The sequence below is a fragment of the Poecilia formosa genome, unplaced genomic scaffold (assembly GCF_000485575.1).
Source record: "Poecilia formosa unplaced genomic scaffold, Poecilia_formosa-5.1.2 Scaffold196, whole genome shotgun sequence".
NCBI classification, from domain to species: Eukaryota; Metazoa; Chordata; class Actinopteri; order Cyprinodontiformes; family Poeciliidae; genus Poecilia; species Poecilia formosa.
This window is the reverse complement of record NW_006800135.1, coordinates 690011-713674: the sequence shown is the minus strand read 5'-3', so window position 1 is coordinate 713674 and position 23664 is coordinate 690011. Positions and strand designations below refer to the sequence as shown.

At 39.1% G+C, this 23664-nt stretch overlaps 1 protein-coding gene across 1 annotated transcript in view; it reads right to left on the bottom strand.

Moving 5' to 3' along the window:
- Nucleotides 1-23664, bottom strand: part of LOC103148043 (1-phosphatidylinositol 4,5-bisphosphate phosphodiesterase beta-1) — a 178230-nt gene that overhangs the window by 112119 nt on the left and 42447 nt on the right. The gene's annotated exons all lie outside the window — the stretch shown is intronic.

The window sequence follows — 23664 nt, the reverse complement described above, 5'->3', positions numbered from 1 at the left end:
TGTGTCATTTGTCAACTGTCTCCTGGATAACTATGAAAGCAGAAGTTTTGCCCTTGATTATGTGGGCCATGTTATGAACATAGGTTTTCTATTTTTTACATCATTCATCAGAGAGAGTGTATTTTCATCCAATATTCTGATTACGTTGGGGCTCTCATTGACTGTAACCCATCCATAATTGTCGAAATTTCAACCAAAATAAATGCTTCAAATATATCAAAAATGTACTGTGTGAAAAGGAAATACAAGAAATCCACACATTCAAAGACATTAAGACAAATAAGCCCATCAATTAAGTTCCAAATAAAAATGGGAAGGTATAGTAATGAACATGCTTTCTAAAATGTATTAGAAGGAGAACTAGCGTCGCCCTTGAGTGATTCTTGCCCAGTTTTTCACACATATTGTCTTCAGATATTTATCTTCTGTCCTCTCTGAACTTCAATTCTTCTCATAAATTTCCCAAAACATTTACAAGGATTATGTGGCTCTGGATGACTTATAGTGAATTTATTTTTCTTTCCACTTATATTTATTGGCTCCAGTGGTGCTCACTGGAATATTCCAAAGGTTTATGTATCTAGCCAAAGCCATTTGTATGCAAATCAGCTTGGGAAGGCCTTCTGTCATTGTCAGATGCTTTTTTTGGGGTCACCGTGAGAAATAATACAAAACACCATCAATTATATAGGTTTGCTAATTAAATGCAAACTATATTTTAGCTATCTTCTATGCCTCTTTGATGCCACTTTTCAACACCTATTCCAAGAATCATTTCACTTTATTACACATTCATGTTAAAATTATTTAATATTTCTTTTCTTGTGTTGAATGCTTGGGTTTGTTACCAGTATCTGGTGTGAATTTGAGGTCAGCAGCCCCATTAGAATTATATTGACTGAGTAAAACATTACTATGTTCAAAACATTTTGAGCTGTTTTGAGTATTTTCTTAGCAGAGCTTGGCATCCTTATGATTTTTCATTCTGTATCAGCACTAAAGTGCAAGAAAATCACGCTCCCTCTTAATTGAAGAAGTCACTCTGCCCCCATTAGACAGAACACACACTGACTTTTGTTTCAGTGCCCACACACTGCTCTGAGCATCTTTATTTTTTCATGACTGACTTCTTCAAAGTTGTGCGAGTCAAGCCAGTCTAACTGCCTTCGAGACTTTTTTTTTGGGCTGTAACACTCTTTTTAAATAAAACATTAAAGTCCTTGAGGCTTTGCACCACCAACTGTTTTTTTCCCCTTTCTTTTCTTTTTGCTATTTGAATAAGGAGAGAAAAAAATGACATTTTACTTCATGTATGTTGCTCTCCCTTTGTGTCGTTCTGGTCAATCACTGCCTGACTGTGAAACGGCAGCCAGTTCAGCCCTGCTGAAAACAAACTTTTTACACTAAGTCAAATCCTTCATTACCTGAATGTAAATGAATGTGACAAGACAAATCAGATACTGAAGAAAAACATCTGGACAGCAGCACAAGAAAGCAGGAGACTGATGTGGAGAGAAATGGAAGAAAGCAATGTCACGACTACGATATTCAAATGCTTTTGTACCGCAAATGATTCAGTATTCTTCCTGCATCAAAAATTGATATGGAAGATGTGTTTTCTTTTCAGCCTTGAGGTTTCAAGAAACTTTAAAATCCACTGCAGCATTCACACACACACAAAAAATCTAAAGAGAAAAACTACAAAAGACATCTAAGAAATTCCCAATGTATTAGTTCTGATTTTCACATCGACTTGAATACTTTCATTCTATTTCATCCTTTGGATTGAAGAAAAAATGTAGTCTGGGCAGTTTTTATGTATGACTTAACAAAACACTTATTTTAGACAGTGTATGTAAACATCTGGTATCCGTGGTATTTCTAATCTGCCTTTACTTCAAAATATACCTACCGTACACACTTGTCTGTTAGAAGGGAAACTTCACTAAGAAGATGTTTGCAGCCTTCAAATAGGGGAGAACAAACAAGATTTCCAACATTATAGGGCCTTCAAGCAACTCTTGCTGATCAGGCAAAGGCCTTTACTGCCCATCCAGAACATTTGAGTGCTTTGTACAAAGCAAATCATAATTACAATTGGCAAAGACTATAGTCTGGAGCCATGAAGCATGCAGCTGAATAATGTTGTTTTCTGTAGGGCTTGTGTTAATAAAAAACTCCTTTTTGTGTGTACAAATCAGAAAGTGCTGATTTCTGACTTCTGTTTGAAGTAAAAGAAAGAAGTTTTGACTGAACAGAAGTAATTTGGAGCAAATAGAAAAGACTGATGACCATGACAAATAATATGAATGCTATTAAATTTTTATAGAGTAAGTAACTGTTCAGCTTGCTTCTTATTAACCGCCCCCCCCCACCACTGTTATGCATTTAAGTCAAGGTTCAATCTTTTAGGTTCACATGTGTCAGATTCTCCACACTGTGAAGGCTGCAGACAGTGACTCTCTGCCTGAGCAGATCCTTGGAATAGAGAGCTAATGTGATGAGTGATTAGCTTCATATTTGGAGACAAAAAAAGATGAGCAGTGACAGTGTGCTATTGTTGCACGAACACAAAGAAGCAGGTGTTCTCAGACAAGCAGCTTTCAGCACTTTCAGTATCAATATTATCTCAGGAAGCTGCCCATTTAGCATTCCTTTAACTAATGGGGATTATAAATTCATCATGCAAACCCATCATATTACACATATGGTCTAAGCTGCTGTCTCTTTAGATTCAAAGTATTTGGATCTATGCAAAAACAATGCAGTGTTTAATTTTCCTACAAAGCATTGCTTTCAGTACAACAACATTTCTCCATTAGCTACACTGTAAAAATCAATCAAAATAATCCATTCAACCATTTGTTATTTCTGTTGTTTCCTACAGGGGGTCGTGGAAGGGGCCTGAAGCCAATCACTGCCGACACAGAGGGAGAAGAAGAGCAGTCCCAACATAGTTTGACAGTCAACCAGGGTTGACCCAGCACCATACATGTAAGCACAATGTATGAATAATGCTTTATTTTACATTGTTTTAAGAAGAATAGACCAAAATACCTTTAACATCCAGTAAAAGACGCTTAAAAATGCTTGTTGGGCTTTGGTGCGGCTATGTGTGACACATCAGCAATGTTTGCTAATCTGAGGTAGTATTTCTATTTGCCATTTACTGAAGAAAATGTATTGGCATGAAATATCTGTGCTTGGTGTTTGAGTTTCACAAAAGCAAGAGCTCATTCATTGTTACTGAATGAAACAGTTGAATGAATGTTTCAGAAATGTATCTCCGTAAAACGTTTGCATTCAGGAAATAAAGAAAAGAGACAAATATATTTTTGAAACGCTTATCTGACAGGAGTTTGAAGCAGATCCATGGAGAACAAACAAACCTGGCACAAAAAGTCCAAGCCAAATTAAAAGCAGATTTAATCTATCTTTAAATTTCTCTAAGAAGTGAGAGTGGGCATATGAGGCTGTTTATCTCTGCGCTGTCCTGTGGTGGACTGGAGACCTGACTAGTGTGGCCCACCTCTTGCCTAATTATACAGTCCAGCCCTTCGCCCCTACAACCATGCAATGACAGGTGGGAATAGAGAGGAGAGGGACGGATGGATAATGGATGTGGCATAAGTAATCTTTCACTATTTTATTGACTAACTGAAGTATTTTAAAGGAAGAGCAAGACGGATCTGTTTGTGTCGAAACCCACAGTGCCCTCATTCTGAACCCAAACACAAAGACACAGAATAAAAAAAAACATGTTAGCAACATCTACTGGCCAATGCATGGCACTGCACCTTAAACTGGATTCGGCACATTTGCAGCAATTACAAACAGCACATTATTTGGATCCCTTTTCAGTGCAACATTCACTTTAATTACAACAAAATTTATCTGAGGCAACCCATTTTTGCTCGACAGTAGTTGCATAACTTGATAAGTGGGGGGTCTTGACTAACACACAGTTTAGATTGACTCTTAAGTAGAAATACATACATTTTGAAAAACATTTAAGCAAAACTATTGGTTTACACACTAAATAGTTTGTTTTAGTCAAAGCTTTCATTGTGTTTGTAGTAATCTGTGTGTCTATGTGAAATTTGCCTTTATGTAATGTAATGGCAAACTGACCCTGACTGTGTTGTTTTGTTCTTTAAGTGCCTTGGGGTCCAATTGACAAGGCACCACCTGTCACTCAATCCAGTGGGTTTGTCAGCCACCGACCAATTGGTGGTCACAATTTGTTCTGAAGTAAAATGCTCCTTGTCTGGAGAAACTGAACCTGCTTTACCTCAGACGACGTTATTGGTGGTTCATCATTACTATCACACTGATTGTGGTCATAAAGATTTGGAGAAAAATGAGCAGAAAACATGGTTAAACATTGTCAATGGGGAAATAATAATAATAATAATAATAATACAAAAATTAAAAACACCATGATTAAACTCTCATTTAGTGCCATGTTATTTAACAAACAAAAATGAATTTCAACAGCCACCAGGGAGCAGAAAAACCCATCAAAGAGCCATTGGGGTATTGAAGATAAAACAACTAAGACGAATCCCTCCTTGACAAGCTCGTATGAAACGCATTCATGTTTTTGGACAAGCAATTCCTTATTTGGAATATTTTAATACAGGACATAAAATGTCATATCTTCTTTGCCTTAATGTTGGCTAATGAGGAAGAAATACCTCACCAAATGTCTAAGTTAGTGATGCTGTGGGCATCACTAACTTCACCATTATAATGGTGTTGGTTTGTCTGATGAATGTTCGAATGGAGTTACATCTGCTTTAGTGGCGCAAACTTGCTATAGTGTCAGATCATATTTTTCTTATTTACTTCTCTCATTACCTCTTCAGCTGCCCATTGCTAGCTCTGAGTCCTGGAGGCAGCTGGTGAACACAGCTGACAAAAATGTGAATTTTAGCAGCCAGGATAAACTTTGGTTTTGCTTATTAAACAGAGGAAAGTCCAAAAAGACATATGGTCTAAGCAATGTTAACGAGTACCATAATGACAGAGAGTTTCTGTCAAGGCTGGGCCTCAGAAAGCCCAGAGCTAATTTAACCTGTGGTACAAATTTCACTAAGAGCGGGCGGTTTATTGGATTAAAAGTTAATTGTTCATGTAGACTTTCTGAAACACTTTTAGAGATCCAACAGTGCCTTGTCCTACTCAGACTACACTGAACAACCAAAAGTAAGTATGCTCTTATATAAATTGCCTAACAGCGAATGTATACACTTAAACTTTTTTGTTGGGGTTTAGGAGTAAATGGTGCTTTAAATGCAGGCCACACATTTCAGATTTGTATTAGTAAGAAATACAGAAAGTCATATACCGCATCTTGTTCTTCTTCATAGTTATGTTACCTTCTTTGGTCCTCCACATAAAATCCCAATAAAAACTTGTCACTTACAGTTGTAATGTGACTACATGTTAAAGAGAAATTTTAAAAAAGTACTCTGCTGGTTTCTGTGCATTATGACAGCAAATTAAACATTTTCCATGTTGTGTGCCAGTTACAAATGCATGCTATATAGCATACACAGTTAAACTGAGTGCATTTAACCATTTCTGTGATCTATCTGTGTGAGAGAAACCAATAAACAGCTTTTCATGATCAACACTGCTAATTATCCAACTATAGTTTATTTTCCTCCGAATTATAAAGTCTTCAAGTCAGGGGAACCTAAATGGCTGCAGTTCAAAGGCTTCCTCCACCACTCATACTTATAAAATAGTGAGTATGTGCTGGCAGCTCTAGCTACTACTTAGTGAGGACAGCTTCTTCAAACACACCAGGGATGTGGTTTTTGCCTATAAAAAGACCAAAGCCTTCCTGAGACTTTCAAGGCTTTAAATGGAGCAGTAATTCAAGTTCGCCAACAGAGAGTGCTGTGGGATAACCTTACGGTTACCTGGGGGTTCTCCTCTGCTTACAATTAGGAATAATCCTCCCAAGGTTTAGGAACGTTATTGTCTATTCTATTGAAATTCTTGGTAACTAACATAACACGGAACATATGCAGTGAAAAATTATATGTTAAAAACTTAACAGCTTGCAGAGGGGCCCCAGGACTTGCAACTCAGGTCAAATTATGAGTCCAGAGAAAAACGCTGAAACTCTTTTCTTCCCCCAATGTGTCTCCACTCACATGCATGTGCGTGAGTGGGGTTTCTTTTTCTTTCTTCTTTCTCTCTTTTTTCCCCGGACATGATTCACACCTGGAGTTTGCTGTGACCAGAGGAGTTTTTTTTTTTTTTTTTTTTAATGTGTCCCGTTCCGTGGTCTGTTTCTGTGTGTAACCAAACACCTCTACTCTACTGCTTCTATTGTCTTATTTCAGATGGAAGAGGGAAAAATCTGGCAGGTGTTCCTCCCCTCAGGCTACAGACTTCAGAGTTCGAGGAAAATAGAGAGCGCAAGCTGAAATGAAATGAAAGGGAACATGCATATAAGTGTACACACACAAATACGAAAAAAAAAATTATAAAAATTGCAAGCATAGGTTGACACGCATGTTTAAGTGTGTCACAAGATCACACAACCAGTGCTGTTACATGCAGTGTAAACATGTCTGAGGGTGTGTATTAAATACTCATTACAGAGGACTGGGCAAGCTCTGGGAGAGACTGGGAGAGAAAACAAACAAACCCCACAGGGTGGCTGAGAGGGTTGGTGAAGGCTCGAGGGAGGCCTCTCCCAGAGTAATTCAAGTTCAATAACTGACCCTTAACCTCACTCTAACTCAGGTTACACTTCTGGTGAGACAGATTATAGGCACAGTTTCCTCGCAGCTGTGGATACTATACCTCTACAGAAGCTTTACGCACACAGCGCAGACGCAGCACCAATAACAAAAAAGGTCAGTTGGTAATGTCAACAATCAAGCGAGTATTCTTGAATATCAAATGGCAACACGGATGACAGGTTTCCAGTCTGCACACATGTTGGTATGATGTAAAGAAACTTGGGACCACACAAAGGCCTTTCACAGCCAGGAAGCAGACGACATCATTCACCTGCAGAGCCGCAGCTGGGCCAGTTTCACTCTGTCAGAAAGGACTCATTACGTGAATGTCAAAATTATCAGAGAAGGAAAACATGGCCTCCTCGAACTACTGATCGACACAAGGGATGCTTCAGGTTTGCACTGGTGTGAAGCGAGGAGGATCTGTGGAGGCCCATTACGTCAGGAAAGTCACCAGATTAAAGTTTTAAACAACAGAAGTAACATTTACATGTGATTGACATAACTTGCAAGAATATTCATAGCTCTTGAGTTTCATTAGCAAAAAGACTATCTGTATAGAAAGTTTCAAGTCTTGGGTAACACTTTATTTGAAGGGGGGTGAATAAGACTGACATGACACTGTCATAAACATGACATAACACCTGTCATAAACATGACATAACACCTGTCATAAACATGACATAACACCTGTCATAAACATGACATAACACCTGTCATAAACATGACATAACACATGTCATAAACATGAATAAGCCTTCATGAATATTTATGACTGTTGTCATAAAGCGTCATTCGGTAAATTATGACACTTTTGATACAAAGCTGACATTATTCAAAATGTCTTTGTTATGACAACTTGACATTAACCAGGAAATCATTACTGTTTAAACTTTACCTTTAGTAACATAAAGTTACCTAATTTTTAAAGTGCAATCAGTAATTCTTTTATAACAAATTTGTAGTGATTTCTTGGTTAATGTCAAGTTGTCATAACAAAGACATTTTGAATAATGTCAACTTTGTATTAAAAGTGTCATAATTTACCGAATGACGCTTTATGACAACAGTCATAAATATTCATGAAGGCTTATTCATGTTCATGACAGGTGTTATGTCATGTTTATGACAGTGTCATGTCAGTCTTATTCACCCCCTTCAAATAAAGTGTTACCAAGTCTTGCAACATTTTCTATTGATATATCTAAATTACAGCATAGTAGTTATGCTCTACAGATGCGGTTATTGTCCAGCTGTTATGTGAATTGGTGCCCTAGTCTGACATCTTTAGTAATGCTGACTATTTTTTTTTCTTCTAGGACTGTCCCGTTTGTAGCTGCATCCGTCTTCCAATCAAATCTCACCAGCTCCCCTCTTCCTGCTGAATCAAAGTATTCCCAAAGCATCCATCACCATGACATCACCATGTTTCACTGTACGGTTGGTGTCCTCAGGGTATCAGAGTTACTTTTCAACCATTGAGTTCTTCATATAGAACTGAAAGTCAGATGTTTTGCTCTCATCGGACTAGGTCACCCTTTCAACATGTTTGTTGTTTCCCTTACATAGACACGCCATACTGTGAACCACCCATCTTATGGCTTTCTTTCAACAATGACTTTATTCAGGTCACCTTTCATAAGGCGCAGTTTGTGGATTTCATGCGCAATAGCTGGCATTTTTTTTCCCCCCATGGAGTTACCATGGGCCTCCTTGAATAATTTAGCAAGACGTTATAACTGTGCATACTACTAAGGCAGCTTCCTAGTCACAAAAGTTATCACGACGCATCAGACATTCCATTTCCAGAGCAACTAAGAGGTTTTCCTGTGTTCGAATGAATATTTGCTCAACAGTATATGTCTGTTGCATGAATATAGAGTTTGCAACTTGGAGAAGAGGCCAGCAGAAGGGTTGCAGATGCCACGGTTGTGGCTGCAGCCTAAAAATGGTTCACATCCCATGCTGTGTTAGCATAACCACTGTCACGTGTTTGAGGCGGACACAGGGAGGGAAAAAGAGATGGTGCTATTTAAACTTAGCCTTCACAACTGAATAATGAGCAACAAATACTAAATGAGAAGAAAAAAATGACTGTGCAAATCAATTGTCATTCTTTTCATCTGCTTCCCTCCCAGGTAATGTTTTGACTGAGAGACAAAGTCATCCCAGACATCTGTGCCTCAGGCCGTCTTTGGATCCATTGTGAGGCATAACAGCAGATGGGGCTGCAGGCCTGTCACAATGCCTTTATTTTATCTTTTCTTTTTTATTTAACCGCTGCCAGTACAGGATGACATAAAAAACTGACTGAAATGTTGGGTTGGCAAATCAGCCAGTGTGCAGATATTGTCAAATTAGGATGATCAAATCTCATCCACTATGAAGATGATACATTAATTCGAATCATTCAGTGTAGCTGGTGATATACAACGTCAACAAAAATGTGTTTGAAGTCTCTCGTGTCTGCTGATTTCAGTCCCTATAGAGATTTTGCATTCATCTACAAGTTATGCAATATCCAAATATAAACAGGCAAAAAAGAAACTGGTATACTTGTGTAATAAAAAAAAATGAGACAAGGATTGATTTAACCCTTTCTCTCCTCTCTGTGACTTTGTTATTTAGAGAGTTTGTTATGAACAGATCTGCTAATCAGGATTGCACAGTGCATCTATTGTCCATCGCCTGCTATGGCACAATTCCAGCAAGGGCATAAAACTCCTGTCTGCTCCGATAGCAATCTGTAGAAGCAACTCAGCACTGGGCAAAAAACAAGAAGCTAGTTTACGGCCAGTTTTTCTTTTCTTTTTTTTTTCTCTGCCCTGAAACAGTTTTAAATAAGGATTAGTTTGGGCTAAGCTGGACATAGGTGTGTGCCTAGGGCCAGGTGCTAAGGATCAGGCTTTGTGCTGCGGTAGAGCTTTTTTCCCCCCTTCAAGAGGGGCTAAATCCTTTTAAGAGACAAAATGTTGATGTTTACATCCTTGCTGTGACCCTATCTTGGCCTTTTCACTCAAGCATTCCTGCCATAGCTGTGACATCTAGCTAAGCTTCGGGACACTGGAGGGATACTGAAAACAGCGCTTAATCACAGCCACAGGGCAGCTCCCCCATGATAACAATGAGACCCTTTAACCTCCCTGTGTTTGTGTGTGTTCCCTAATGTAAGTTTGCATGCATTTGTTTCATTGTTGCAGAAAACGGATTTCCAGAGAGGCACCCTCATCCTCAACACTCGGATTATGCGGTTGTTCATTGTGGGAAAAAAAAATAAGTTCCCTTTTTTTTTTTTGGCTTGGGCTTGGGGTTTGGGCGGAATCCTGTCCAGATAATCACATTTTCAACACATATCCACGGATTTTCTGCAGAAAGGCGTACTTGGTGAAGGGGAGCGCTTACTCAGTACGCCATTATTTAACAGGCTCTGAATTAAAAGGCACAGTTCCAATTTTAAAACTTCATGCAGCTTTGGCTGTTTTAGGTTAACCTGTAATGTAAAAGAATGATCTTATATTCATTTCTTTTTAATGACGTCAGAAGAGCTTTGCAGTATCTGCACGTTCTTAGAGGTAAATTCTATTTTTAAAGATTGTATATACACTTTTTGTGGTGTGATGTGAGGGGAACAGCTTGAGCTTTATCTAAATCTGTGTTGCCAAAAAAGTTGTAAACTTTAGCGAAGAATGGATGACTGTTGGTGCAAGCTGAGGGAGGACCATGGCTGCAGAGTGCTGAACTTGAGAAGACAGGTCAACACAGGTCAACCAAGTGCAGCTTAACAAACATGTGCTATCAAAGAGGAAATTTCCTGTCTGATCTGCAAGTTTTTGTTTCACAGTTAGAGTACGTTCACTAGAAGGTCCCAAGGGACTTGTGCAAAGACGTGTCTAGTTAGGGGAACGTCATTAACTAGTGATAATGTCTGAAGATAAAAAAGAAGGTATTATCACGTTAAATAATTGTAATTAACACAAATATCAACACTTGCTGTACATTTCATTCCAATTGCACTTTGCATGAGTATTATATTTTAATTTCATGCAAAGTTAGACCCAGCAAAATAGCTGCATGCAGCTTTGTCACACAGCAATTAACTAGCAGTGAGGTTTTGGCTCGAAGTCCATGCAACGTCTCATCTGCTTTGCAGCCATAATTCATCCATCCTCTTTGACTCCATTACCTGTCAGCCTGCCAGACAAAGGGCATATTCTGAGGCGCAACTGTGGTTATCTTGACATGCACATGCGAATGTGCGTATACACGTGTGCACTTTCACATGCCTCTCACACCTGGTCCTGCATCACAGAATGATTCTTATAGTTACTTTTGTATCTTATAGTTACTTTTGTAATTTACTATGTTACAACACAGTAGAACTGGCAGCACAGCACCACTGTGATGATGTGATAAGAAATTGCTTAGAGGGACATGAATAGTCCTTTCCACTCAGGTGGGGTAAAGCTAACAGTTAAATGCTGTGTGTCTGTTTGGCATATAAAGTAAAAAATAAAAAATAAAGTAGGAGTTGTTTTTTTTTTGTCTTAAGAAAGGTTGAAAAAAAAATGGTACAAAATCTCATTTCAAGTGGAAAAACAGCAATATAAATTTTGAGAGTTGAAACTGCCAGCTATAATAAATATTTTATATTTTCCTCATTCATTTTTCAAATCTTAAACTACACTCGTTTTGCACGGTGCGTGCATCTCGGAAACCCAGGCTAATGTTTTAAAAGCATATGTGTTTGGTAAATCACTGCTACGTCTCAGTGGTTGTGTACAAAAGTTACTCAAACTACAAAAGCATGTGTTCATGCTGTATTAACATGAACAAGAATGGTTTATGAGTGCTTCGCTGAAAGGACCTCCCCCACCATATTGTAAAGATTTTTCATCACATGAAAACCAACAGGGGGTGGTATGCATACAGGGCGAGTCGCTTCCATGTGCCATGTCCACCTAAATTAGTTGGGCCTCGCATCAAGCAGCATCTGGTTCCAATATGGAGCCAGGCGGAAGGGAGGGTGCCTCACTGTGCAGCGGAAAATACAGCCTACTGTACCTTTAAATAGACCTCAGGAGGCTAGGGATACAGGCGCTATCGGCCTGTCCCAAGAATCTTTCTATCTGGCTTTACACTTCTTCCCTTTGAAAGAGGACAAATGTACAATTAGGCAGGAATGCCTGCAATGCTGTTTTCCAAGCCTATGTTCGCAGAGCTGGCTTGAGCGAATGGCAGATTGAATAGTAGGAGGCTACATGCCATAAACCTCCTTCACTGTTTCGTGGTGAGATGCACCATCGAAGTTGAGCCAGGATGGGTTTCTCCAGCTCTACTGGTCCATGTTTGGGTTAGCCTCTTGTTGTTCTGGTCCTGCAGCAGCTCACCGAGCCAGGTCTCTGTCTGCGCTGATCTGTGGCTCGAGTCTGTGAAGATCCTTCCTCCTCCTCCTCGTCTTTCCCTGGACAAGAGGTACTTTAGAGCTTACCCATAATTCAAAGGTTTCCATCTCAACCATAATTCACACTGCACTCTACCCTAACTAAAGGGGCTGTCTGTGACTATGGTGATTGCATGTTTGTCAAGCGAATTGTCAGTGCAGCAGTCTCTGTAGGAGGAGGAGGTAGGATCAAAAGCTTGACGACACACTGTAAGAATAAGTACAGCAGTATCATCCTCTCTACATATAGCCAATCCAAAGAATAGGAGATGTGCAACAAAATAGATACAATTGTTAAATAAATTACTAAAAAGTAATTTTCGACTCAAAGGGTGGAGCTCATGAGATGCAGTTTAGAGAATGTGACGGAAGATCAGATTCAGTTGCCTGCAAATGTATTAAGAAATCTTCCATCACATTTTGCCACATTACAAACTCGAACCTTAATGCATTTTTATGGCAAAATATGCAACCTGCTTTTCTAACCTGAAAACTGTGAAATATATCTGTATTCAGTATTCTAGCTACTGAGATACTTCTAAATAAAATCCAGTATCCAATCGGCGTCTACCTTTGTGTAACTTGGCCTCAGCATACATAAGGCTACTTTGTGTTACGCAACTGCAAACCTATCAAAAAAATGCCAATGAATGCAAAGAAAGCCTGTTTTCAGCTGGCAACAAGCTGGCAGGGACACAGTAACCATGTGGGAGAAGGTGCTCTGGTCAGACATGACCAAAATATATCTATATTTTTAGCCTAAATGCAAAGTATTATGTGTGGTAGAAAACTACCTGAATGCACCATACCTATAGCAAAATGTGGTTGTGGGGAAGATTTATTCAGGGAAAACTGATAAAATGTGATAAAGTTATGAATATTTCAGCTAGGCACTGTGTACTTTCTTCCCTTTTCTTTTGTATAAAATTACTTAACTTAGCATATTGTTTTTAAACAGCTAAAAATGGCCGACCATGTGTTTCAATGCATACTGATGAATTTCATCAGTCAGCATGGGTAGTTTGTTTATGTGTGCACCAATCTTGGTTTATCTGAAACTTCATTGACAGACCAAGTCTTCTCTGTTCAAAGCACATTTAAAAAATTATTAGCATTCAGAAAAAAGGAAGAAGCAAAGAGATAGTTCACTAATATTTTAGCATTCTAATACACATTAAGCTTTTTCTGTAAAGCATTGATAAAAATATGCTAAGAAATAAGCCATGTTCAAACTCTTCTGGAGGGCAATCATAGGAAATCTTGAGCACAGCCAGACTGTGTTTCTATCTGAGATGAGTGCAGAGAGTCTAGAGTGAGTGACACAGTGGGATCAGATAAGACAGATGACAAGGCAGAGGGAATCGATGACAAACTTTTGACAGTTTTGGCCCATGTCTCCAGGCCAAGCCCTCCTGCTGACATATAGATCGCAGCACAGCTCTGATATCTGGGTAATGTGTAAGTGATTAGCCTGAGCGTCCGAAGGGAAAAAGCAAGCAAGAGACAGTCATCTGAAATATCTGGTATTTTTTTGCTTAAGACGCACATAGATAAAACGTGAAAAATTGACTCTGCGTATCTTGTTTTCACTCTCGCTTCTGTTATGAAATCCTTGCTTTTAATCTTACATTTTGTAATAAAACAGATGCAAATGGAACAAAAATCCAAGGACACATCCGAAACAGCAGGCAGTCAAACGTTGTCCTAGTGCTATTTAACTGGAGCTGTGACAGAGGCTCGCCAACACACAGTGAAACGAGTGATAACCAGTAAAAGTAATTTTATTAAGTTGTGACTTCCTCCCTTTTCTTTTCCTACATCAGAAGTTCAGAGGTCAAGAGGATCTGTCAGCAGTGACAGAAAGGATTATGGGTGAAGGCATTCCATTTGCAGTCATTACTGCTCTCCATCAGCACCTGGTACTCTGTCTACCCCCTTTTTTCATCCTCTGTCTCTCTGTCTGTTCTCTCTCATGTCCTCTGACAGACCAAGAAGCAATTAGTGTCACATTAGCAATTTCCAGTGTACAATTTGTTACTCCTGTCAAAGTTGCAAATCCTAATTGATTTTTTTTTTCACAGGTAAGCTAATTTTATCAGCTGTTCTGATTTTATTTAAATCCTAAAGCTTGCATGAAGATCAGGCTGCAGTGCCCCTGTGAAATTTATGAGCAAAGTCTCAACCTTGTCCACAGCTATTCAAAGTGTTACTCCAAATTCCTGGTACATTACAATCACCTATCCAAATGCAATACCATAAGAGAGAAGGAAAATGAGTAAAAGCAGCAATGTGAGGTTTGGACCCCTGCACTAGAACCCCAGCCCAGTGGGATTCTTCACATTCCAGGCTGTGCTGGAGCTGGAGCTGGTAATAGATCTGAGCAGGCCTGTTGGGCTCAGTGCACTGTGGCCTGTCCTCTTCTCCGCAGTTTTAAAACTTTGGAACAAGACGGCTTCTCTCATTGAAACACACGTTTCTGTGAAAAACTTTCTTCCCCGTGTCATCAAAAAAAAAAAAAAAAAAAAACCGCCCGTGAGCACATTTCAACCCTTCCTTCTCCCCAGCTTCCTCTCCTGCAACTGTACCGGGATTGTGGGAGTTTACATCACGGCTGAGCAAGAGGCTGGGTCTTTTTGACAGTAATGTAAGGGACACTTGTTTACCTAACCTTATGGGTCACGGTGCAGTTTAGGAGGGAATGAATGACTTCATTTCAGGGTTTAAATTAAAGGGTTCCTCCTCTCTTGAACTTAAAACAGATTTGTGCATACTTTGGAATGAAGCAAAGTACTCACTCTGTACACATGGCTTTCTTTCTGTGGTTCCAACTATAAAACAAAAAGTGGCAAATGATTCCACTGGTGGCAACAGGGTCATATACTGCATCTGTTTAGGCTTCTTACCTCAGTGTAGAATTGCAATCGCATATTTTTTTAAATATGTATATTTTAAATATACAGTGTCTTCCAAAAATATTTACATTAAAGGAATGCCTACATATTTATACACCTAAATTTACATGTTATTTTCTATGGGCTTTATGTGAAACAGAGCAGAATTTGACAGGAAAAGAAAAAGAAACCTGGCTTTTAATAATCTTTACAAACAAAATCTGATGAACTCTGGTATGCTTTCTAGAACCAACTCTTGCAATTTTATCAGCAAGTGTTTAAGGGAATAATTCCAACGTCATCACTATTTTCCTCAAATAGCGATCTGGACTTTGGTTGTATTGTAACTTTGTTATTGTCGTTGTCCTGCTAGAAGGATAATCTGTATTCTAATCTCATGTTTTTTGCAGCTTCTAACAGGTTCTGTTGTAAATTCATGTTAAATAAAAGCATTCCCTCATCATAATGCTGCCACCACCACCACTAGTGTTTTCTGACAAACCCTTGAGGTCCATCACTAACCACTGTATTAATACTGGGAATAGATTACATGGACAGGATTTTATTTTAGGCTTTTCGACTAAATGAGGCTAAATACATATGCACACCACACTTTTCAGATTTAAATTTTAAAAAATTTAAAACCATATATGAGTTTCTTTTGACTCATGATTATCTAGGCCTCGCTTTGTGGCGCTGTATTACATAAGTGGAGAGGGAAGCTAGTCAAGCTAAATACAAAACAATCCAGGAGGAAAACTTGATCCAAAAATATGATGAGATCAAAGTGTGTACATTTGTTAGAATTGCCTAATAAAAAAAAGAAATGTAGAAAATAAGAAAATGCCAAAAAAAAACAAAAAAAAACAACTCAATGTATAAATTAAGTTAGAAAGTAGCTGCAGCAGGCTGACAGTGAAAGGTTTCAGTTTTTATTTAGAAGCAAAATATGAAAACAATGTATTCTTTTTCTTCCACCTCACAACTAGGCCCTACAGTGTTCTGACTTATTACCTAAAAATTTCAGTAAAGTATAATAAAATTTGGTGTTCATATACTGTGGTTGTGATATAATAAAATGTGATAAAGAGGTATCCAGTGCTCTAACATGGTGCCATAGCTAAGCTCCACAGAGATAGTACTACATTTCTTTCATTCACTCTGACATGGTGTCAGTTACTCCAACAGCTATTGGGCAACACCATATTTGAAGAAAATTGCTACCTCATGTGCCTTAAAAAAAAAAAAAAAACCCACAGAGTTTTGAATGGGGCCTTTTAAGAAGAACGTAGTGTTTCATTTAGAGTTGGTGGTCATTTTGGTAATGAGATTTTACCACCAAGGAGCCTTGGAAGCATTTACACTCACACATGGCATCAAGGCCTACTGTGGTGGTGATCAAGTGCTTTTGGAGATGCCTGGACACCATGAGGACACAAATTAGAGCTCATCTATGCCGTGCTTCCCCCAGCGCCAAAATGTTCAGAGCTCCAGGAGAACGCTCTCCGTCTTACTATAGCCTTTTACACCACTTGCACGCTAAAAAGGAATTGATTAAAGGCCATTTTAAATAACCTCCTTTTCAGGGCTATTATTTCTCAGTAACCAAAGGGGAGCAGATTGAGATCAGCGGTCTAATCTGTTGTTTCCCTCTCTATCTTATTGGTGTTTTTGTTAGAGCCTAGCAAAAGAGCTCACCCCGTTTTTCCTGTCAGTCATCAGGTTGTAATACTGGGACTCACGGCTGTAACTTAAGACTGCTAAAGAACTCACGCATGGGCCTTTTTTTAGGGAGCAGAGTGAAACAAGTCACTCTACAAAACCCTCTGACAAATAACTCATGCCACAAAGAGCCTGTAACTCTGCCGCATAGGAAAAAAAATGCTTTGAAGCTCAAACAGAAAGGAGGACTTCTTCACTCCAAACAGTGCTGTGCCTAAAACAGAGGTAGGAACAGATTTAGGTAAAATAAAAATCCTTGAGTTGTTTATCAAAGTAAAAGAAGCAGCCTCTGATATGGAATATGGCGTGACGGACGGCTTAATCAAAAACAACGCAGTAATGATTTGATGAATAGCAACGTATAATGCTTGGCTAATGCAAAGTGACTAGAAAGTCCAACTTGGTGATAAAAAACACACATCAGGATGGGAGGAAGGCATGAAAAACTAAGGAGGGATGAGAACTTTTCTGTCTGTGTCAGCAGAAACACAAAGAGTGTCGCCCCTTCCTCAGGGCTCTAATCAGAGCACACCATCTCCGCTCCTCTTCAAACGCTCCTGCAAACACCTGCTTGTATCTCACCTTTGCATCTGTGTGGATAAAGACCACCCGTTTTTGCACTCCGACTGCCACCTCTGGACAGTCATCTCTTCTACAGCTGTGCATCACATCTCCTCTCAAGATGAAGAGCTTGACAAGATGAAAAGCAGACTGTCTGACTCTCGGGGAGGGGGAAACCCGTTGTAAAGTAGAGGCCTTCAGGTGAGAAATGTGCGGTTTGGAAGAAAACAAAAGTTGCATTCTTCCAGGTGGTCCCAGACACCCTGTCACAACAGAGCTCTCAGATTGAGCGCCATCGAGACTGTGTTAAAAACAATGCGGCAGTATGCTCGTATCTCTCGAGCTTTAATGATTAATCTGATCAAACCGACTTTTCATGTGTTGACATCAATGTTCTCTGAGATCTTTTTGCCTGTCACACGGACAAGTAATAACAAGAAGTGTTATGTCTCGCTGCAGTCTCACGATCCCTCCGAAGGCTGAGCCGTCTGGTCTCTCAGGATTGTTGTAATATACGTTAGGCCAGATACATGACTGAAGCATATAATCTTCTGCAAGATCATCAACATAAAAACATCTCATGTTTGGAAATACGGCTTCAAAAGTTACAGGAAGAGTGACCGAAAGGCTGAACGTTCGTTTTGGATGGGAAATCATGCGTTCAATTAATATGTTGCAATACCTTGTAAGCATATTTATGCATGTTGTAATCTTTCACATTTTGCGACATCACTTCCTTGGATTTTATGTGATAGATCAGTATAAAGTGCAGAATTGTGAAGCGGAAGGAAAAAGCAACAAGGATTTCAACTTTTCTTTGCTTTTTTTTAAATCAGAGAAAAATGTGAGAAGTATGTTTTTATTTAGTCTCCTTTACTTTAATATCTATTAATAAAGTTCCATTCAGAGGTTATCTTTTACGTACAAAGATCTGTGTGTAATCTAATCTCAGTTCATATTGAGATCAAGTTGTTCTGTGGACGCCTCAGAGGTTTGTTAAAAATTAGTGAGCAAAGAGCATCAAACCAGGAAACAGCATATAAATACAGTTCTGGAGAGGTTTAAAGCAGAGTGAGATTATAAAATATATCCCACTTTGTTGGACATCTCACAAGTCTCTGCTTAATTCATCATCGGAAAATGGAAAGTGTTTGACACAAGTGCAAACCTGAGAAAGTATGACTATCCATCTAAACTAAAGGCCAGAAGGAGCCAGGAGGTCAACAGTGACTCTGGAGGAGCTCCAAAGATTCACAGCTCAGGAGAGCCTGTTGACAAGAAAACAATTAGCTTTTGCACTTAGAAAAAAAAAATCAGGCCTTTTTAGATTAGTGGCAAAAAGAAAACCAAAAATGAAGGAAAGTCATAAAAAGTGCCATTTGCTATTTTTCATGAGCCATATATCAGAAAGCTGAACGAGATGTGCGTGTCGGATAAGATCAAAGTTTATATTTTTAATCGTACATTTTTCTTGTCTATATACTTTTATTTTTATTTAAACACTCCATGTCACCCTGGAAGCTCCTCACCACAGTAAAACATGATGTTGGCAGCAACATAATTTTCTTCAGCAGGAATTAAAGGTAGTACGGTTTGATGAGGTTGTGAAAATTGCAACATATTGAACAATTCTGGAAGAACAGACCCTGTAAAACACTGGGATGAAGGTTCACCTTCCAGCTGCATAACATCCCCAACCTACAGCTAGTTACAAAGCAATGGTTCTGATCAAAGGATATGCATAGCCTAGTTGGCCTAGTCAAAGCACAGCACTAAATCCCTCTGAAACGGCATCACGAATTGGAAGTTGACGATTATGTTGCTCTACATCTGATCTGACTGAGTTGGAGCTGCTTTGCAAAAAAGAATGAACACTTTCAGTCTTCACATCTGCAAAAAACTAATCTAATACCATGCGCTAATTCCTTTGACTGCACCAAAAGAAGCAACTTTTATTTGGTCTATCATGTAAAATCCCTATGAAACGTGAAACATGAAATTTGTGGTTGAAATGCATCAACATGGAAAAGTTAAATGGGACCAATAAAGATTTGAAAGGCATTACATGTTGCTTTGAGGATAGTTACATAATTTATAAGCCCTACTTCTAAAAATCCAAAAAAATTTTAACACATTTTGCATCATATGATGGATTGTCAACTTATCACTCACATTTTCACTTGGCCCTCTGCAGGCTCTGGTCCTGCTTTCATGCTTTCATTCATGTTTTGTGCCACACTATCAAACATGTCCTGCTCGCTCCAAGAGTCATCACCTCATTGAACGGAAATGTAAACGCTGAGCCCACTGTGTCGATAGGGAGCAAGATGTGACTTTTCTCCCCAAAGTGCTGCTTTCAGCGTCGATTTCAAGTGTCAAAGACCTAGCCAGTTTTCAACCAGAACCCACAGATGACTTTTCTAATGGGGAAACAAAGCTGGCTTTTGTGCCTTGGTTCTGGGAGACTGTTCAGTCTTGTCATGTACATGTGAAATTAATTAGGAGGAAATACTAAAACACTTGGGTGGAAATTGCTTTTCACCAGATGTTCTGCATATGAGGATCAATTTAGTGTTCTTAGCATAGCAAAATGACGATATAACTTCTGTGCTCGCCTCTTTGATGAAAGCCAATCTGTCACTCAAGGCACATAAAAAGAAGTTAGAGTTGTATGCTACTGTTTGTTCCACTTTATGGAGTCTTAGGTAATGTGATTATTTAACCAGGTTAGAAAAACACAATGTTTCATTCTGGGGCAAAATCTGACATCCTGACAAGAGGCCCAGTGTTCTTCGGTGATCCATGCATAAACCAACGAGTGGCCCTTTCCTTTTCCCTCACCCCAAACATAAAGAGGCCAAATAATCACAGATAAATCATTGTCGGATGTGAGATAGCCATCATGACAGAGGTGTTTATGCAATTCTGCAGCTAACATCTCGTATGTCATGCATATGTTCTAGCGTGCTTTTGGAAAAGAACCAGACTTTACACACTTCTGTGGATGTTGGGGTAAAATATACAGGCCACACTGACTAGAGAAAATTAATTGGGAGATCAGAAGCACAAATGTCTTACATGCTGCTTGCATTGTCACCAATGCAGCACAATCTCAAAATGGGTAAACACCAAGTTACCGTCAGAGCCTTGCAAAAGAATTTAATTTCGCAATGTCAGAACCAGAAATATCAGTATATTTTTTGCCATTTTTTATAACATAACAGGACAAAGGAGTGTATGATACTAAAGTCAAATTATTTTCAAAGTAGCACAAGGTCAGCAGGACTTGAGTAAGAATATCTTTGAAAAACCAATTGACCATTCTTGAAATTTCATCTCAACTAGATCAGTGTAGCCCTGCCTGTATGTTTAGCGTTAACATCTTGGTGAAGCACAAAGTCTCAAGTTGTTTAAATCTTCTAATGGCTTTCTTTCAGGATTACCCTTCCTTTAGGTGCATCCTTTGGCTTGTTTTCATCTTATTCGACTTGGCTCAATTAGCTTTGGCTTTGCTCGTCTCTCCTGAGCTCGATTCTAAGGATTTTCCACTAGTAATGGTTTTACATGCTCCTTTTTTAGAGCATACTTTGTAGGGGTTCCAAGCAGGCTAAGTTGGGCTGAAAATGCTAAAGACTGCCAGCCACTGATTGGCTAAGGGGTTACAAGAATCTGACCCGCCATTGGAAAAACTTCTCTAGAGTTTGGTTTTTCTGGTTCCTGGTTTTTTTTTTTGTTGAGTCTGACAAAAAGCCACAGACTGAGCTGAATCTTCATCACAGCTTCCCTGTCCTCCGTAGTTGCGTTGTCATGTGTTTGTCACATACAGAATGAGATTAAATGTAGAAATTCAGTCACATCTGAAGGCAACTGGTTGCACTGGGTTTTATTTAAGAGCACCAGAGTGAAGGGGATGAAGGCAAAACGTGCACATCTTTAAAATTTCCGTTAGTGAAAACACTTTTAAAAAGTGCTCCTTCTCCTCTGAATTCACAGTGCTATTTTGCATTAGCCTAGCATAAAATCCCAATTAAATTACATTTAAACTTCAATGCATCACAACTTGTGGAAAAAGTTACAATGAGACAACTAGAGTTATTGCAACTGACAAAACACACACTAATCTCTCCAATTTCCAAACCTTATTAAAATTCTCGTGCCCGTTTCCACGTCTGACTTTATGAGTTTGTGTTACCGACTTGTCAGAAAACATACATGGCAGCTGAAAGGGAGCTGGCCAGAACGTCAGAGGTAGGTGACTTTACTGAAAAATAAAGCAGCTCTACTCGTAGCTTCTGTTGCTCTGTGTGTACTTGAGAGAAACCAAGCCATCTGGAGTCTGTTTATCATATTACAAATGACACATAATGGTAATCTGGCATGTGATGAGAGAATCTGAATTACAGACAGGCAGCATGAAACAGGTATTAACCTTCATTTGATTTTCTTTAAGGAGAGCATTTAATTTAAGGCTAGATTTTGTCTACCTGATTATTCATTACAGTAAGCTTGCCTATAACCGTATGAAACAGGATAAACAGAGGAAACCGCCAATTAAATCACATTCCAGGGAAGATTGGGGGGCTTACTGTATACAGAAGAGTTAGTTTAGAGGCATAAATATTTACACAAACTGCCACGAATTAAGACAAATGTTACCAGGAAATAGTCTACATTGTGAGAGGCCAGAGCAAGGGTTTGTCTAAATTTATTGGGGTGTGTTGAATCCTACATTTTGTAAAACTCCCCCCCCCCACGACTGGATGAAATAAGAAAACTGCTGTAAATTATTCCTCTTCTAACAATTCAACCAACTATGTTGTGCTTTTCTTTTTCAAATGATTGCATCTTAATGCAATTTGAACATTACTTTCCTTTGATATTTACAGCAGCCTCTAACATGCAGAACGTATCACAAGTAGAGAGAAATAGAGAGAGTGAGAAAGACAGAGAGAGAGAGAGAGAGAGAAAACGCGAGACAGAGATGGGCGGAGATATGAATAGTTGCATCAGACTGGCTCTTGTAGAAAAGTTAAAGATATATACTGCATGCCCAGGGAGTGGATGTCAGTTAAATGTTTATACAGCTGCTGGGAAGATTATTATTATCATGAAACCACACAGCTATAATGTCATTCTGTGGATGCCAGAGCACAATCAGGTCCTCCCTATAGCCTACCAGGCTTCTCTCTGCCTCTGTTGGACATGCTGGCCCTCTCTGCTTCCTCAAAACTCAACGACCGGGATCAGACACAGCACGACACCAGGATAATCAAACGAGACAGTGAAATGGATATGCACTAGAATAAATTCAACTAGTGTTTGAATTGTTCCTATAACTGTATACAGTATTTTTTTTTTCTCCTAAAAAAGTAAGAGACAAGTCATATGTTACACTTTGACATTTTGCTATACCTTCTTTAACTTTGAATGTTTTGATACAGTGTCTTAAGTTTTCGACAGACTCTCAGAAGGATTACGATCTGTTAGTGATCAGTACCATGACAGAAAATGATGCCTTCTGCTCACTGAACCAGTGTGAGATGGGTGATCTCAAAGAATCAGTCCGGCTCAAATAACTTGCAGCCAGCTGGAGCACATCACGTCTGTCTATATTATCTTGGTCATATGTCTTGGCTTAGTCGGATCCAGACTCTTTCATTACACAACAGCAATAAAAACATGACTAAATCTTTAAAGATACTCTTTGAGAATAGCAGGGGAAAAGGTTGGATATCCTTAGTTGCATATGGTGATGATGGTAATTACTCAGACATAGACAAGCCTGCAAAGGCAGACAGTAAAATTAAGTGGGGAAATATTGCGCAAGAACTGTGCTGACGAATGCTAGGCTTTATTAGAAATCATGTAAACATAAGGAATAAACATGGAGCAAAGACAAAGAAAAACCTATAAACTGTGACTTTTGTGGTGGTAACCTAAACCAATCCTTACGGCTGTTAGATATCTGATACAGTCTCTATTCAGCATCACAGGTTCTGCAGAGGCTCGGTAATGACCCATTCATTTTATGCAGGTGTTCTGGAGCTGGAGCATATCTATAACCTTTAGGGACTGGACAACTGATTTAAACCATGCATACACAGGAAGATAAGGATTCAGATGCTTCAGTCACCTGATTCTGTTTTATGTGGAGGAGCAGCAACTCTACTCATTACTCACCTTACTTAGAAGCAGAGCCTAGACAATCAACATAGGAGCAAAGTTCTCTTATGTCTGAGAGATCATGTTCTCTCAGACATGATTCATAGTTCATAATCAGAGGAGA